The 16,070-nt window shown below is 47.4% G+C and overlaps 1 protein-coding gene across 2 annotated transcripts in view; it reads left to right on the top strand.

Annotated features, from left to right (window-relative positions):
• The window catches only part of Maml3 (mastermind like transcriptional coactivator 3), a 420,448-nt gene that overhangs the window by 272,759 nt on the left and 131,619 nt on the right, over nt 1-16,070 (top strand). The window lies entirely within an intron of this gene.

The raw sequence follows: 16,070 nt of genomic DNA, 5'->3' as shown, positions 1-16,070 counted from the left end.
GGGAGAGCTGGAGGAGATGGGCCACAGGAAAGAGGCTTAAAATCCTGGCCCTGACTATTCTGTCCTCGAAGTCCAGAATCCATAGTAATGTACTCAGCAGGCACGTGAGAACCTTGCTGGGGGGCAGCAGGGAGAGGGGGAGCAAGACGGTCATGTCCCAAACATTATGGGAGCCGAGGCAGGAGTACAAATGTCATATACCTTGTATTTCATCCTTATGCGTTGAGCCGAAACCCCATTAAATAAAGTTTGTTCAGCTGACTGTCCTTGACAAATCTACCTTCATAGAGCCAGCCAAGGCCAGCTTTGAATGTGAAATGCTTGCCCAGAGCTTCACTGGGCTACTCTGGCTCCCTGCTCCACCACAGAGGCCTCCCCCACTCCAGGGTCCATCACAAACACCATCTCATTCTGGGCTAGCGATGCCTACATTGCCAGTGGCAAAGGGCAGACCTCGGGGAGAGACTTGTAGAGAAGTGGGTTTGGCGTATCCCAATCATGGTCTGAAAGGGGGAACAAAGTCTCCTACCTGGACCCCGCAGACCATGGCCAGAAAAGGGCCCGGTCCATCAAGGCATCTAAAGCAGGGGGCCAGGGCCAGGATCCTAGAAGCACAGCTCAAGAGAGGATGGGAGATTGAAGCACAGTCCTCAAGATACTCAGTTTGTGTCGGGGGAGGGGTGGGAGGGCAAAGGGAGAAAAGGAAGAAGACCCCAGCCCAGCTCTACAGAGATCAGGCGTCTTCATGTGCTACTGTGTTTAAAGAATGAACAAAAGACACTTTTAGAGAGGCCAAGAGGCTCTGTGATTCAGTGGCAAGGAATATGAAGGCACAAGAATGATGGCTCGCAAGCTAAAAGCAGGGATGATGGTAATGAATTCTTCCCAAGGTCATCTGGCTCCATCTTATTTCTGACCCTCCCCCTCCCGCTGGATGCTGGCCCCAGACTCCTTCACGAACACACATCCCACCTGGTCACGTCCTCCAGAGAAAGACAGAAGGGAAGGTTCATGTTAATTCTCGAAACAGCAAAAAGAGAGGATAGCTGTACAGAAGAGCGAAGTTGGAACAGCTCACCGACGGCCTAGCCAAATGGAGGAAGGCTAGCTACTGCATTTCAAGTTATGCTATTTCTAGAGCCCAAGAATAGGCATTTTCAGTCATGCCCAAATACACTGTGCAGGGCTGCCGAAAACCCTAGTGGCAACTCAACATTCGAATCTGTCTCCATTTCCCAAATGATTTCGTTTTAGAAACAAAGACACCAAGTGATCTACTAGGGATAAGTGGGAGGACCAAGGTAAAGCTTGGTGGCACAAATCAAGACCCAGAGTTCTCCGTTGTCCTAAAAGCACCCCTGCCCATGCTTAGTCTCGTCCACTGTCAGCTCACAAGTGAGCTGCTTGAGATTCCTCCAGTCCCTCCCTCCCAAACACGCCAGCGGCAGCAGTGGGAGTAGACGGTTGACTTGCGGTGTGCAGGAGCTCATTGCTGAGCCCAAGGAAAGCCAGCTGGCCAGCTGTGAGCAATCAACAATTCTGAACGTAAGGCTAGGATCAGGAGCAGGCTTGTCAGGGAGAGAGTGAATGAGCCTCACAGCGGCTTAGCTCATCCTTCGGGATCTGCTGCCTTGTTGGTCGCCTATGAGGTCTGCATGACTGTCCTCCACCCTAGAATCATCAGTGGGGCTTCGAGTTTAGTCTCCAGAGCCCCTGCTTCCTCTTCCTATGTAGACAAGCACAGACTTACCACCGTTTATCCAGCCACCCATTCGTCCCTATGTGGTGGACTACAAACCGTCTCCTTTGCCAGGTCTTGTGCCCTGGATACAGATTCGGCAAAGGGGCAGATCCGCTCTCAGGCAGCATAGCTGGGGAACAGCCAGATTGCGTGTAGCCCACGGGACCGCAGGCAGGGGTAGAGAGCAACATGAGTGGGCATGTTCGAGGTTCAGTTCTTGTCTTCCCGGAGGAAATTATTCACTCAAGAGACGCAGACAATTGAATGGACGTTTACTTAGTAAAGCAAAACCTGCGTTCAAATAAGAGACTGAAGACGGCTGGCCCCGAACGAGTTCAGTGGCACAGTTTTGTGGATTTTTAAGGAAAGTTTCACAAATATCCATGAGATAGATGACATATTCATGGGATAAATGACTCGTTTGCTTTTCCAAATCGTAGATGTTTTAGAAAAGCCCATGTGGACTGGAGAGTCTAAACCATGCCGCAAGTGGACTTTCAGTGATGTCAGACGTTTTAATGCTGTAAGCCCTTCGTGCATCCACCCTGAGACAAACTGAGAAAGTGTGCTAGTATCTTGGTTTCTAATCTCGTGGGACCAGCCAGTTGCCACTTCAGTGATGTTTGGCCACAAGGGACATTTTGATGGCGAGATGGAGAGATACTGAGGCCCCTACGTAGTTTCCCTGGTTATCTCCCGTCTAAAGACCCGCCTCCCAGTTAGGCATGCCGGAGGAAAGTAAGGTGGGAGATGATTATCAAAAGATGTGGAAATTTGTCAGACTAGATGGGCGGAGCAGCAGCTGGATTTAGAGTAGGGGACTTCTGTGTAAATGGGTGATGCATGCCCATTTAGAGAGAGGCATAAGGGACTTCTGTGCCTGACACGGTGACTTCCACACTTGCTTGCCTTTCAGAAGAGTCTGGAATATTTGAAAATGTCAACGCCCAGGCCACATCCTAGCCCATTGAACTCATTTCTGAAGGAAACCAAGATAGCAGTATCTTCTGAGATCTCTGGTGATGCTTAAGAGAAGCATTGGTCCAAACAGCCAGTAGAAAACGGGGGGAGGGGTTGTCTGGGAGGGGTGTGGCTCATTCATCATTCAGTTGACTTCTTACTCAGCAGGCTGAAAGCCCAGGTTTCAACCCCTCCCACCCAACACTATACAGAGCCAGTATGGTGATGCATGCCCATAATTTCAGCACTCAGGAGGTAGAGGTAGGACAATCAGAAGTTTAGAGAAACTCTCAAGTCCCTATTGAGTTCAAGGCCACCCTGGGGTACATTAAACCCTGTCTCAGAAAACGTTTATTTTACTTTTTAGGTTTTTGTTTTGATTTGTATTTTTAATGAACAAACAGGGAGGTTAAAACCAAGAATGAAGTTCTCTGGGAGGATTATTGAGAGAGCAGGGCAGGAGTGACGTCCTAACCATCCTGACCTGGTCGTGGTCACCAGGAAATATAACAGAGAAGCCAAGCATCAAGGCTGGAGATGGGGGCGTATGTTGTGTTGTGGTTTCGGGTCTTCCAGGGAAGAGGTTGATCTTGTAATTTATTCGGGGCCGTCTACTATGCCTATGCATCTTGTGTGTGTTTGTGGAGGACACTCAGGTGTGTATCTATCCATGGGTCTCTATCCATGGCACGTGTTCAAGAGTGAAGAAGAATAGTAGCCTGCCCCAGATTCCCTTTCTCTTGCTCCTATTTCTGGATGACAGCCCGGGAAGGAACCTGTCACCTTCCAAAGCTTCACTCTAGTTACCCCTGGTCCAGTAATGGTTTCTTCCCATCCTGATGGTGGCTCATTTTCTGGGTTTCTCCATGCCCGGTTAGTTCTCCGGTCTGGAAGGTGTTACCTCCTGGGTATGCCCAGTGTGGTTGGCACGTGCGGAGCACAGAGTAGCATCTGCGAAAGGAGGAAGGCGCACGTGAGCACTGAGCGGAACAGCTGCATAGGCTGTCTACCCAGGACCCTGAAACTGCCGGCAGCATGGATGCCACCGCGGACCCTCCCAGCTCAGAACCCAGTCCGTCTTCCGGTGGTTTTGATTGCGTCTCACAGGTTGCGACAAACCGACAGCGAGCGAGTGCCTTTTTAAAATGAAATCTTGCAATTTGACTAAGTACAATCATTTCCTTTGGCGTTACGACAACAGCAAGGGGGTCAGGAGTCGCCGGGCAAGCCAGCCTTAGTAATATCCTGGCAAATATTTGTATGAATTACAGGTATTGAGTTATAAGGGCATATTTATTAGTCGGGCCTGACATGAGACTGACAGGAATTAATACAGTTCACTGATCGGAGGAAAACCCGATCTAAAACATACTCCCAGCTTGGAACCGACCAAAAATCAGTGTACCAGGAATGGATGTGAGGCTGACCCCTCCCTTCTTAGGCAGCATATAGGAAGGGCGGTGATGCCACGCAGAAGGCTTGCCAGTACTAAGGTCAGTGTGTCAAGGGTCTTCACACTGGATTTGCTGCAAGCGCTTTGCTCTGCCTGATGCAAATATATAGTAAGTCTCTCTGGGAGACACTTGTCCAGGAAATGCCACACATTAGCGGAGAGCCGCAGGAACCGGACTGAGCTGGGAGGAAGAAAGTAACTGCCGAAGTTGAAAAACTTAAGATCACGTGTTGAAAGGTTAAAGGAATCGAGCGTATTTTGCCTGAAGTAGTGAAGACTCGGCTAGTGCATAATAGCATTTTCTAATATGAAAGGTTCTCATATCGTAGGCACGTTAGATTTATTTTCTACCCAGGGGCCAAAGGTGGATACATCAGGAAGACAAATTTGGGCTCTGTCTCAGGAAGGATGAGCTAATATTCACAGCCGCTCAAGGATGGTAGCCACCTGTGCAGGAGGAAATGAGGACCTTGTCACTAGAGGTCCACAGGCTGGATGGCCACTTGATGAATTGATGCCTGGACTCCATGTCCTCTAATGTCCCATCCCTGCCGTTCTGTAACTGTGAGGCTGCATGGGGCTGACTACTCAACGCGGAAAATGAGCAAGAAAACTGCTGTCAGTGTAGTTCCCTGTAGGAGAGCGCACGTGCACGTGTTTGGATGTGTGGCCGTGCACGAGGGTGCCAGAGAGTGCAAGTGCATGTGCTCAGATGTGTGGCCATGCACGTGGACGCCAGAGAGCACACGTGCATGCGTTCAGGTGTGTGCCGTGCACGTGGACGCCAGAGAGTGCACATGCGTGTGTTCAGATGTGTGGCCATGCACGTGGACGCCAGAGAGCGCACGTGCATGCGTTCAGATGTGTGCCGTGCACATGGACGCCAGAGAGAGCAAGTGCATGTGTTCAGATGTGTGGCCACACATGTGGACGCCGGAGATGAACCTCGGATGTCTTCCTCAGTCACTACTCACTTAGTTTTTTTAAGACAGGGTCTCTTTCTTTTGTTTGGGATTTGCCTAAGAGACCAGGCTGGCTGGACAATAAGTATCAAGGATCTGTCTCCTCTCCACCATCCTCACTTTGGGATTACAGGGGTGCAAACGCCACTTGTGACCTTTTGTTCACACAAATTCTGTGGATCGGAGCTCAGTCCCGTGTTTGAGCTGAACACTTTTCTGCCAGGGATCTCCCCAGCCCTGTGTTGATTTCTTTAATGCCAACATGAGACTCCCCCCCCCCCCCGGTTCTGAGACATGGTTTCTCTTTGTAGCTTTGGAGCCTGTCCAGGAACTCAACTCTCACTGTAAAACAGGCTGACCTTGAACTCACAGAGACATTCCCGCCTCTGCCTCCAGAGTGCTGGGATTATAGACGTGTGCCACCACTGCCCGGCCCAACATGAGACTCTTAGGAAGAGTCGTTCTGTTCAGGTTCATGGTGGCAGAACATGGGGAGACTCCCACCATGTGCTGGGGCAGGCATTCCTTTATTGCCTGTCTCCTGGATCTGCAGGTGCTGAGACCCCCCATCTTTACTGAATGCCCACAGCCCAGAGAAGCACAGCTCTCCTGCCCATCCCCATTAACTTCCTTTAAGTGTCCGCCTGTCTCTACCCACAGTGACCCGGTTGCCGAAGCGAAGCTGCCTTACCCTCCACCTTCCTTTTTGGTGTTAATGTTACTGATGTTTGTGGGGCCTGTCTGCTTCAGGTCCCACCGTGTGTTGTTTAAATCACAGTACTTGGTTATGCTAATTAATCCTCCTCCTTGATGTTGTGTTTCTCCTTCCTTTTGGTGGTTTTCATTAATTTCCCCTCTACTAGAATTTAAAATCTGGAATTACATCAACACTAGACACAGACTTTCCTCTGTGTATTAAATTTATTGTTGCCTTAAGCATGTGTTAATGTTATGAAATATCGTTCAGATATAGTCTATTAGTCATAGTCTCTTAAGAGTTACAGATTGTATTCCTCAATCATAGCGAAGGTTATGACTGTTGCTTTACTACCTTCGGGTCCGTGGGATGGGGTGCTAGAGTACCTCAGTATCCCCCAGAGTTGAGAAGTGGAGGATTGCTTTTTGAAGGGTGCAGGCCTTGCGTGGCTTCTGTGTCACTTGCCCCGACTCGCCCCGTTCGCATCTTCACAGGTCTTGGACAGGTGGCTTGGAGTGGACCTCACTGCCTGTGCAGAGCACAGCAGGATGAAGCCGTTCATTCTGTTTCTCCTGGCTGGCAATGGACCGAGCAGCTCCGCTCACTTCCCAGAAGGCCTGTCAGCTGGAGGAGAGAGCTGAGGTCCACCCAAGCTTCTGGCATTGCCGATCCGTACAGAAAACTTTCCACCATCAGGATGCTGCTCCTCCTCCCACATCCTCCCTCCTCTTCTCTTCTCCCATTTAAGTGTGAATGTCACGTGTGGTCAAAGCCTCGGTTGCCTTTCTGTTTCAGATAGCTTCTGACTAGACCAACAGGCTTCCAGCTTGCAGCGCACACTCCGTTCCAGCACACGCTTGGCCGGTTTCTTCTGCTGTTTTCTTTTCCACTCATCCATCACACATGTACTGAACCCCGATATCTGGAGATAAAGACAAGGCCTGAGGTTGCCCCCAAGCAGACGCTCAGCAGCAGTGTAACATGAACTGACCCTGAAAGAAACCAATGCCTATGGACTTCACGGCACACGGCCCGGCAGAGACAGCACGTGGCCACGCCCTCAGAAGGAGTGTAATATAAACAGCCTTCGAGGGTGATTCAAGTTTCCTGAGCCTAAATTTGGGATGTGAGCATTTTTATAAGGATCTTACATGAAGCAGCCTATAATTATTTTTCTCATTATGAGTTTATTTTGTATTCCTATGGCCTCATAAAAATTTTTACTGCCAGATGAAAATTAAAACTAGTAATTCCTTCCCCACCAACCTGAGCGAGTCTCTCCGCATGATAGAAGCCTTGGAAGAGCGAGACAAAGAGAAGATGGTGTTCGTAAACGCACTTTATAAAGGCGGCCACAAAAACCTGAGTGCTCAGCTCTATGAAGCATCATGTTTTGATTATCTTTTTTTCTTCTTTATTAAATCTCTGGCGATTAAAAAGAAAAAAAAAGATGGAGAGACCAGTGGCTGCCATGGCTGCAGGCGTGTGCCTGGGCTGGTAAATCTGTATGTATGTCGTAAAACAGTAAGAAAATGAAGAGGGGACTCTAACGGTAAAACATTCCTGAAGCCGTTTTTGCTGGGACAGATGTCTTTTCTCTAACATATACATTGATAAACTTTTTGTTCTGAGATTGCTTCATCTCTTTGCCTGAAGTGCTTTTTATCTTGCGGTAGCTTCATTCGCCCAGGACCTCCAGAAGTGTCAGGCCCTGAGATTCATTGCTTACCAGGCTGTAGCATAGGATGAAGTTCATATTCAAATAGAAAGAGAACGGGATCACTTAATATATAACACCTGCTCTGGCTACACCCCCATTCATCCTCAAGCAATTCTCCTGGAAGCCCCAGCCATCTCGGGGGCCCATCTCTCCAGGTAAAAAGCCCCTAAGATGCAGAACTGCCAGGCTCAGATCCATTGATCCGAACTGAACGTGGATGGATGTCAGGGATTAAGTAAGCTTGGTTTCCCTTTCTTCTGGGCGAGAGAACATAGATGACTTAGCAAATGTTAAAAGGCTGTGGAGGGAGATGGAGAACCGTGGCCATATGTCCTAGGGTCAGTCTGTGCTTCCCCGCCTAGGCTAGAGCCAGCAACACAGCAGGATGTTCTACCGGAAGACAGCTGCCATCTAGATAAACCCTCAGGTAGCCCACATACCCACCACATGCAGCACAGGAGTGGCCTCGCTCTCTCGAAAGCACTCACTCGAAGTGGCATTGCAGTACGATCCCTTGAGACACACATTTCTTGACCTGGGGACTCTCGTTTGGGCCTCTTCTGTTGCTACCCCTGGACCAGTGAGTCATCTACATGGGTTTATTTATCCATGAAGATGTCTCTGACAGTGCCATGAACCATGGAAGAGATGGTTTTGTATAGTGCTTGGACATTTAGCATCGTTGACTCTGTAGTCCCAGGAGGGCTGTGGGAGCACAGCCTGTCCATCACCACATGCCCATCCCTGGGCCACATGGACATCAGGGTTAGCATAAGTTTGGGACATTCATTTTAGTCCCGGCTGAATGACGGGGTTTACAAACCATCCTTTTTCTAGTAGTTCGATCTGTATGGATGTGAGGTAGCCTTGATTCCCATCTGGCCTTCAGTTTGCTTACTGGGAACCAGGCATGAATTAGTAGCAACACCACTGGTAACTCGTGAGTGCAGCCAAGATGTTAGGCCCTGATCTGAAGCGGGGTAGACATCACTCTGTATTCTCAAGCCTGAGACGGGTACCGCTGTCCCTGCTCTGCTCGGCATCTCAAGGTTCCCAGGGTCTTTGGACTCCCGGGCTAGTTTTGGAGAGAGAGCCTACACTTGGAAACTGCTGTAGTCTGCCCCTCAGAGTAAGGAATATAGCTTGGGTGATACAGAATTTGCCTTGAAAACAGGAAGTCCTTGGTCTGGTCCCCGGCACCTTCCAAACAAGACATCACAGTTCATGCCTGTAGTCTCAGCCCTTGGGAGAGGAAGGGGATCTGAAGTTTAAGGTCATCCTTGAATACGTAGTCTATTCAAGGCCTGCCTGGCTACCTGAGACCTCCAGAGGGTGGGCGAGGGGCAGAAGACAAGGGGAAAAGAAAATGAACCGCTATACTATGGATTGTAAGTGTCCCCAAAGCCTCTTTGTAAAGGCTTGGTTCCAGATTGCTGCTCTGGGGAGATGTTGGGACTTTTAAGGGGTGGGGTGGGTGACTGTTACCTCAAAAGTTACTGTGGGACCTTGCCACCTCTATTCTCTTTCACTTCCTGATCCTAAATTAAGCGATATCACTCTGTTCCGCAGTGTGCTGCCTCCCCACGGGCCCACTGCAGTCACAGGCTGAAACCATCTCCGACTGTGAGCAAACTCGGCTCTCCCTCTCTGTCAGTTGGTTGTCTCCGGCGTGGGTTAGTAAAAGCCGAGAGGGCAGATCTCAGGTCTCACTTCCCACCAGTGGCCACTCAGCTGCGCACCCACGAGAATGCTTGAAACAGCCTTTGAGTGATCAGTCACTCACGGGTGGCCATGGTTTTCCTCAGAGAATATCTTCCTGCAGGCTGTCCTGCCCAGCATACCAATGTGGCTGTGTTCTCCTATACCCTTTGTGGGGATGCCTCCCTACGAACCCATGTCCTCAAATCCGTTCTCTGCTTTAGAGCCTTCGTCAGTGCATGCTCAAGCTCAAGTTTGTCTGGGTTTTTGTTGTTTGCTTTGTGATGCTAAAGATCAAACCCAGCACTTAGTGAGGGCTGCCAAGCCCTCGACCACTGAGGCACCCCCAAGTCCTTGAGGTGTTTATGTTTGTTATTTTTCATTTGTTTTTGTTGTTGTTGTTGTTGTTGTTGTTTGTGGGATCAGGTCTTGCTATGTAATCGGCGTTAATCATGAAATCTCAGAGATCCTCCTGCCTCCACCTCCCAACGGCTGGGATAATAGCCACGCCGATGTACCTGGCTTCTCTTACTGCTAAGGATAAACAGGGATTCAGCATTTGGAAAGAGAAAAAAAAACCTGAAGACATTCTGTATTCTTACAGTTTAGTGGTTTCTCTTCCTGTCCCTTTCTTCTATATTTTTCTCTAAACTACAAAGTTTATAGTTTTGGGTCTTGGCCCTGAAAAGTAGATTTTCAAAGGCAAAGTAAAATGGTCTTTCTTTGGAAAGTCTCAGAAAGTTCAGTAAAAGGAAGGCTAAATGGCACATCGAACTTCTGATGTCAAATAGCACAGATCATGGGTCAATAAGCTCCGCCCACAAGAAGTCACATGATACCAAAAAACTTTCCCTCACACCTCCTATGTGTGGGTGTATGTGTGTGTACGTATGTATGCCCCGGGGGAGAGGTGGTAAGGTATGGAACCACAGGAACCTTCAGAGAGAAGGCACCTGTGTTCAACAAAAGAATCATTAGAGAAGAAACCTGGACCTAAGTTGTCAATGAAGTCATCGTTAAGACTCCAGAAGGAAATTTATAAGCTTGTCTTGACCCCTCAGCGTTTGGAAAGAGGTCCCTAGGATATAGGTGGTCTGATCTCTAGGGCCCGCCATATTTCATGCTTTGATAGAGTGTGCTCTCTTTATCTTGTGAAATAATCCTCCTTCTATCCTAACAGAGGTCGTATGAACCTCAGAGGCCCTGCTCTCAGGCACTGGGGAGATGGCTCCATTGCTAACCTGCCACACAGGCATAAAAACTTGAGTGTAAGGAGACTTTTTTGTCCCACAAGCCAACTCCCAAATAACAACACGGAGACTTCTTATTAATTAGGAAAGCTTGACCTTTAGTTTACGCTTGTCCCCGACTAACTCTTATAACTTAAATTAACTTGCATCTATTAACCTACATTCTGCCACGTGACTCGGTTACCTCTACTTTGTGCAATATGTCCGACCTCCTCAGTGTCTCCCTGGTGTCTCTCAGACGTCTAAATTCATCTCTTACTTTCTCTCGCTGCTCAGAAGTCCTGCCTATACCTCCTGCCTAGCTATTCACCATATCAGTTCTTTATTAAACCAATCACAGCAATATATCCTCACACAGTGTACAGATATCCCACAACACTTGAGTTTGGATCTCTAGCACCCACGTCAAATCCTACCTCTAGGGCTCGGGTCTGTGACCCCAAACTGGTGAGGGCAGAAAGCAGTGACCCAACGTTCACTGGCCAGACTGTCTAGCTTAGTCAGTGAGTTCCAGGCTCAGTTAGAAGCCTGTCTCAAAAATAAGGGGGAGAGAAACTGATGGCATGTGACGTTAGCCTTTAGCTTGTAGTTTCTCTCTCTCTCTCTCTCTCTCTCTCTCTCTCTCTCTCTCACACACACACACAGAGAGAGAGAGAGAGAGAGAGAGAGAGAGAGAGAGAGAGAGCGCGCTTTATTGTTATTAGACCCTTTTGGAGCAAAGAAATATAAGGTTAAGGAACGAATTTGTACCAGATATTGGAAACCCGGCTTAGCCCATTTATAAGCTAGTAGAAAGCCATGACCAAGACACTGAATGTCTGATCCAAAGGAGGATGCCTTTGAGGATGCATGGGAGCCTTTCCCAGAGGGTTCACCTAAACAGCTACTGTATGCCAAAAAGACCCTGACAAGTCAGGACTTCTGGCTGCTTTAATTACACAGTGAGAATAGTCAGATGCAGAGTGCTAAGACAGTAATGATGGCCTGAAGTTGTCTTGAAACTATTTTGCTATCATTTAAATGTTCATATAACTCTTTTATGCAGAATTCTGTAGAGTCTAGATTTCATAAAATACCACTTTCTTTTAAGTCTTATTTGTATTGTTCTGGTTCCAGGTATGGCATAACTAGCTACCTACAAACTGAGTCGAGGAGGGATATACGCAATGTAAAGAAGATTTGCTATTAAACAAGTGGGAATCTTAGGCAGACTAAGGAGATGGTTAGCAATACCAAGATAATTTTCATGTAAATCAGATGTAAGTCATGGGATGAACGCGTCATGAAACAAGACCAAATATTATTGAAAATGGTAACAATGATAGGAAAAATGATTCTTCTGAATTTCATGTAATATTTCCAGGGACTACGCTGAAACACAAATGCAGCATTCAGGACTCTCTTGATAACATGGAGCCGACGTAAACAATGGCATTTTCACTTGGGTTAACTAGCTGTTTGGGCTTGTGTAGTAGGCAGGTACAACAGCGTTACAACGCAAGCTGTCTCACATCCAAGATTTGAAGTTGTTGGGATTTTCCCAGAGAGGTTCCTTTAGCCATCATCATCCCCAGCTTTGCTTTTGCTTCCTTTTATCTCAAACTCGTGACGTAAGCCCAGCGCCTACCCATGGTGTACCTAAGGATCGTTTGTGGGGTCAGGGCTTGTCTGACTTTCCCCATCTGTGTAATAGAAGCTGAACCTTCCTTTCAAGGTATTTACCCTAATCCCTTTCTAACCCCAGGGACTGGTTGTAGGCAAGCAGTTAGTACTGTTTCCCTCCTAACTAACCACTTAGTGACTGGTCCTGAAAGCTCATCGGTCCTTGGAATAGTAAATACAACTGACCGAGCAGTTTGAGTGTGTTTAGCTTCGCTCTCTACTTTATCTGTGTTGTTCTCCCTCCCAAGCCCTTGTCTGTGATCCGGATGCCTACGTACGCTGTTAACCGTGAATCCATTTGAAAATCAGGTGATCTGAATGGCAGTCAGGAAACAGCACGTTCCGAGGGGTTTAATATAAGCATCCGGAAGACCGTTGCTCAAGGAGGTTGTAAAGGGGCTGTAGGAATGAATTGCTAAGAAGGAAAGACAGGGAGAAATGACAGACTTAGGGGCTTGCGCTCAGTCTGCAACTCGGGTAATTTTTCTTACTTATTTATAATCTGAGCCACAAATAGTGACCAAAGAACACATCTGGAATAGTGCCACTTTTGCAGCATCTGCATATTTTATATGTCCCTTTCCTAATTATTATATCCTCTGTATTGATTTTTTTCCAAAAGCCGGTGGTCTTCTCTTGTCTAAAAGAAAAATAAAAGCCCCACTTGTAACCTATTTCAGAGCTAAAACTTAGATACAACTTATTCTCTTTTCCCAATAACTTTACATCATGAGTGTGTATTTCCTAAGAATCTTTTGATTGGATCAGAATTTGATTATGGCATTGTGATTTTGCTCAGCTTGGGATTTTTTTTTAATGAACCTTTTGTCTTATTACAAACAATGTGTTATTTAGCAGGGGATTTTTTTTTTAAATACAGATAAGTAAAAATACGAACATTTAAATGGCAGAAAGCCATGGTGCTCCAGAATAGTCCCTGCCAGGATTGCTGGTGTGCCCAATGCTTCTCTCGGCCATTAAAAGGCCATTTGGGGCTAGGCGGAAGGGAATGGATTCTTTCCATTTCGGCATTGTTTTGTGTGTGGATACACAGATCTCACACGCTTACTGCTGCTCTAGCTATACGATAGAATTTTTTTTTTAATGGCTGGAATATTTAGCTAGCAAAAAAAAAAAAAAACCTGTCTGACATATGCAGCTTCTGCCTGTGCTGTAACGGTGCCCTGGTGAGAAGCAGCGCCGAAGCTGTCATTTCCGTGCGTGCACACAGACAGCCATCCATCATGAATATTTAAAATTCAATCATTAGGTGCAGGGCAGTGGTGGCGGCGTATTTGTTACAACTGATCAGCCACTAATGGTTTAAAAACTTAGAAATTGGGGCTTCTTTTGTCAATTGAAGAGGATTATTCCAAGCCACTGAAGCCCCTTGTCGGAATGGAAAAGTGTATTAAAAGAGAAGGGATTGCACACCCCAGGGTCACTGGCAATATATAATTTACTAACATTCGTGCTTAAGAGAAAAACAGATCAAATGGATAAGATTAGAGAACGCCATCATACTCTCCTGCCCGGATCAAGCATCCTATCAAATAAACAAGTAAACAGGCAAACTACCCCAAGTCCTGTTTCTTGAGTCCCATGCCAACTTTGTGAGAGACCCTTACTGCCCAGTTATTCGTTCCTCCAAGAGGAACTTAGCTTAGCTTTTCAACCAAATGCCTCATAACAATGGAAGCATCATAGCCTGTCCCAGTAACTAGGGAAAGACTGTATTCTTCCATTAGCGTGAGCTTGGTAACAGGGCACGGCCAGACAGCGTCTCTCAAGACTCTACTCCTGTGCTCCCCCGTGCAGTCATCTTCCAGCCGCTGCGTTGTGTCTTAATCAGTTTCCAGCTCCCTAAACCACAGTGAAAAGACTTGATACGCAGGCTCAAAACCCTGTTCCAGTTCGTCTGATAGCTCCCTGTGACCTGGAAGTCCATGTGAAATTTGCACTTGGGACTCTTGCAGGACCCACAGGGAACCGCTTCCACGACTTACGCAGTAGACTGAATCAATGCCGACGCTTGCCTCGAGCCCCCGCCCTCGGTGCCCTGCTCTTGGCTTTTGCCACAGCCAACAACAACCCGTACTGACCCAGGAGGGAAGAACAGCGTGCGTGCTTCTTTAATGCTGTAATTTCACACACCCTGAATGATGGAGGGAAGGGGAAGGGAGGGGGTGAGATGAAGAGCGATTCTTGGAGCGGTGCAGCGTGTACCATTTGCAAGTCAGAAACAGCTCAATCCCATTACTCCGTCTCTGGCCTGCCTTTTCAGAGATTCAGAAAATCCTCAGTGTGAACTGTGAAAATCTTCCAGAATGATGTGAGAAAGAGCAGATCCATCCAGTCTCATTATATCACTTCGGGGTAGCCCTCCTCGCCCCCCAACCGCTGTACTGAAAGAGCGGAGGGGAGCATGGTAAAAACCCATCCAGGGTTTTCCCCCCCAAAATGCCCAAATGAATCATCTTGATTCTCTAGATTGCAGGCTCTCTCGGTGACAGTGAGCAGTATTTTTAGGTATGGAAGAGGCCAGAAACAATGATGCAGGGAACTGTGTTGTTAAGACGAAGTGGGGCTGAAGAGATGACTCAGTGGGTGAGAGCAGGGACCTGAATTGGAATCCCCGACGCCCACGTGAGAAGCTGTCTGTACACGGCTGGGCACGCCTGCAGTCGCAGTCCCTGGGGGAAGAGGGAAGATAGGTGGATTCCCCAGATCTTACTGGTCAGTCAGCCTAGTCAAAAAGCCAAGTTTCCAGCTCTACAAAAGATCCCGTCTTAAGGCAATCATAGGGATATCTCTAGAGAAAAACAGCTGCCATCCCGCCCTGCCCCTGCGTGCACGCCTGCAGACGTACACAAATGAACTCGTAAAGGCTACAGGGAGAAGCTCCGTTTGCCTCCAGAAGTCATGTAACCCAGTGCCTCTTTTTAAAATGCATATTTAAATAGGAAATACGATTTAAACTATTTCTAGTAGATCATTTCTTCCTCCAGCTCCCTTACAGACAATAAATAAATAAATGAATGAATGAATAAAAAGGAAAAATATTAAATCTTAGTTTGGTGAGAAAATCTGGCAAGCAAACTAAAAATATAGTGTTGGGCTAACTTATTACAATCCATGATAGTGTTGGGCTAGCTTACTACAATCCGTGATAGTGTTGGGCTAGCTTACTACAATCCATGATAGTATTGGCAAGGTTCCTGGCAACACACAGAAGGGGAAATTAAGGCACCAAACGACCAAGCAGGCTTGCAGAGATAAATAGTCATCTATAGAACGGAGGGGAAAGCACTCCAGCTCCCCAACTCTTCGTGATTGTCAAGCTCTTTAAATAACTGTGAGAAAGCGCTTGGAGGAGTTTGAGCTCTGTGAGTCTCTATGATATAGATGTTGGGGTTTCCTCACACCCTAAAACCCGTCTTCTAGACGAAGGGGTTAAAGAGCCACACTGCCCTGCTAAACCTGCCTCTGCCTCAAGATTGACTTAACCAGCTGTGCTTTCACAGGTGCCCAGATTCAATCTGTCGAGCAAACAAGAATCATTTGGGAAACGGCCCGTGTGTTTATTCAGTTTTTATCTTAGAATTAGCGTAATAGGAGGCACAAGGAGATGGGGTTCTTCGCAAAGCCGTCGTCTGCCACCCACCCTAGAGTTTACAAAAGAAGAAATAAGAAATCCAGCCCTAGGCAGGCGGTGGTGGTGCACGCCTTTAAGCCCAGCGCACGGGAGGCAGAGGCAGGTGGCTCTCTGAGTTCGAGGCCAGCCTGTTCTACAGAGTGAGTTCCAGGACAGCCAAGGCTATGCAGAGAAACTTTGCCACAAATAAAATTAAAAATAAATAAATAAATAAACAAATAAACAAAAATAAATAAATAAACCACCAAACCAAGAAGAAATCCAGACCTGGG

Source organism: Alexandromys fortis, unplaced genomic scaffold, assembly GCF_014885135.2.
Source record: "Alexandromys fortis isolate MF-2015 unplaced genomic scaffold, M_Fortis_MF-2015_v1.1 scaffold_15, whole genome shotgun sequence".
Lineage (NCBI taxonomy): Eukaryota > Metazoa > Chordata > Mammalia > Rodentia > Cricetidae > Alexandromys > Alexandromys fortis.
This window is presented reverse-complemented; position numbering and strand designations above follow the sequence as displayed.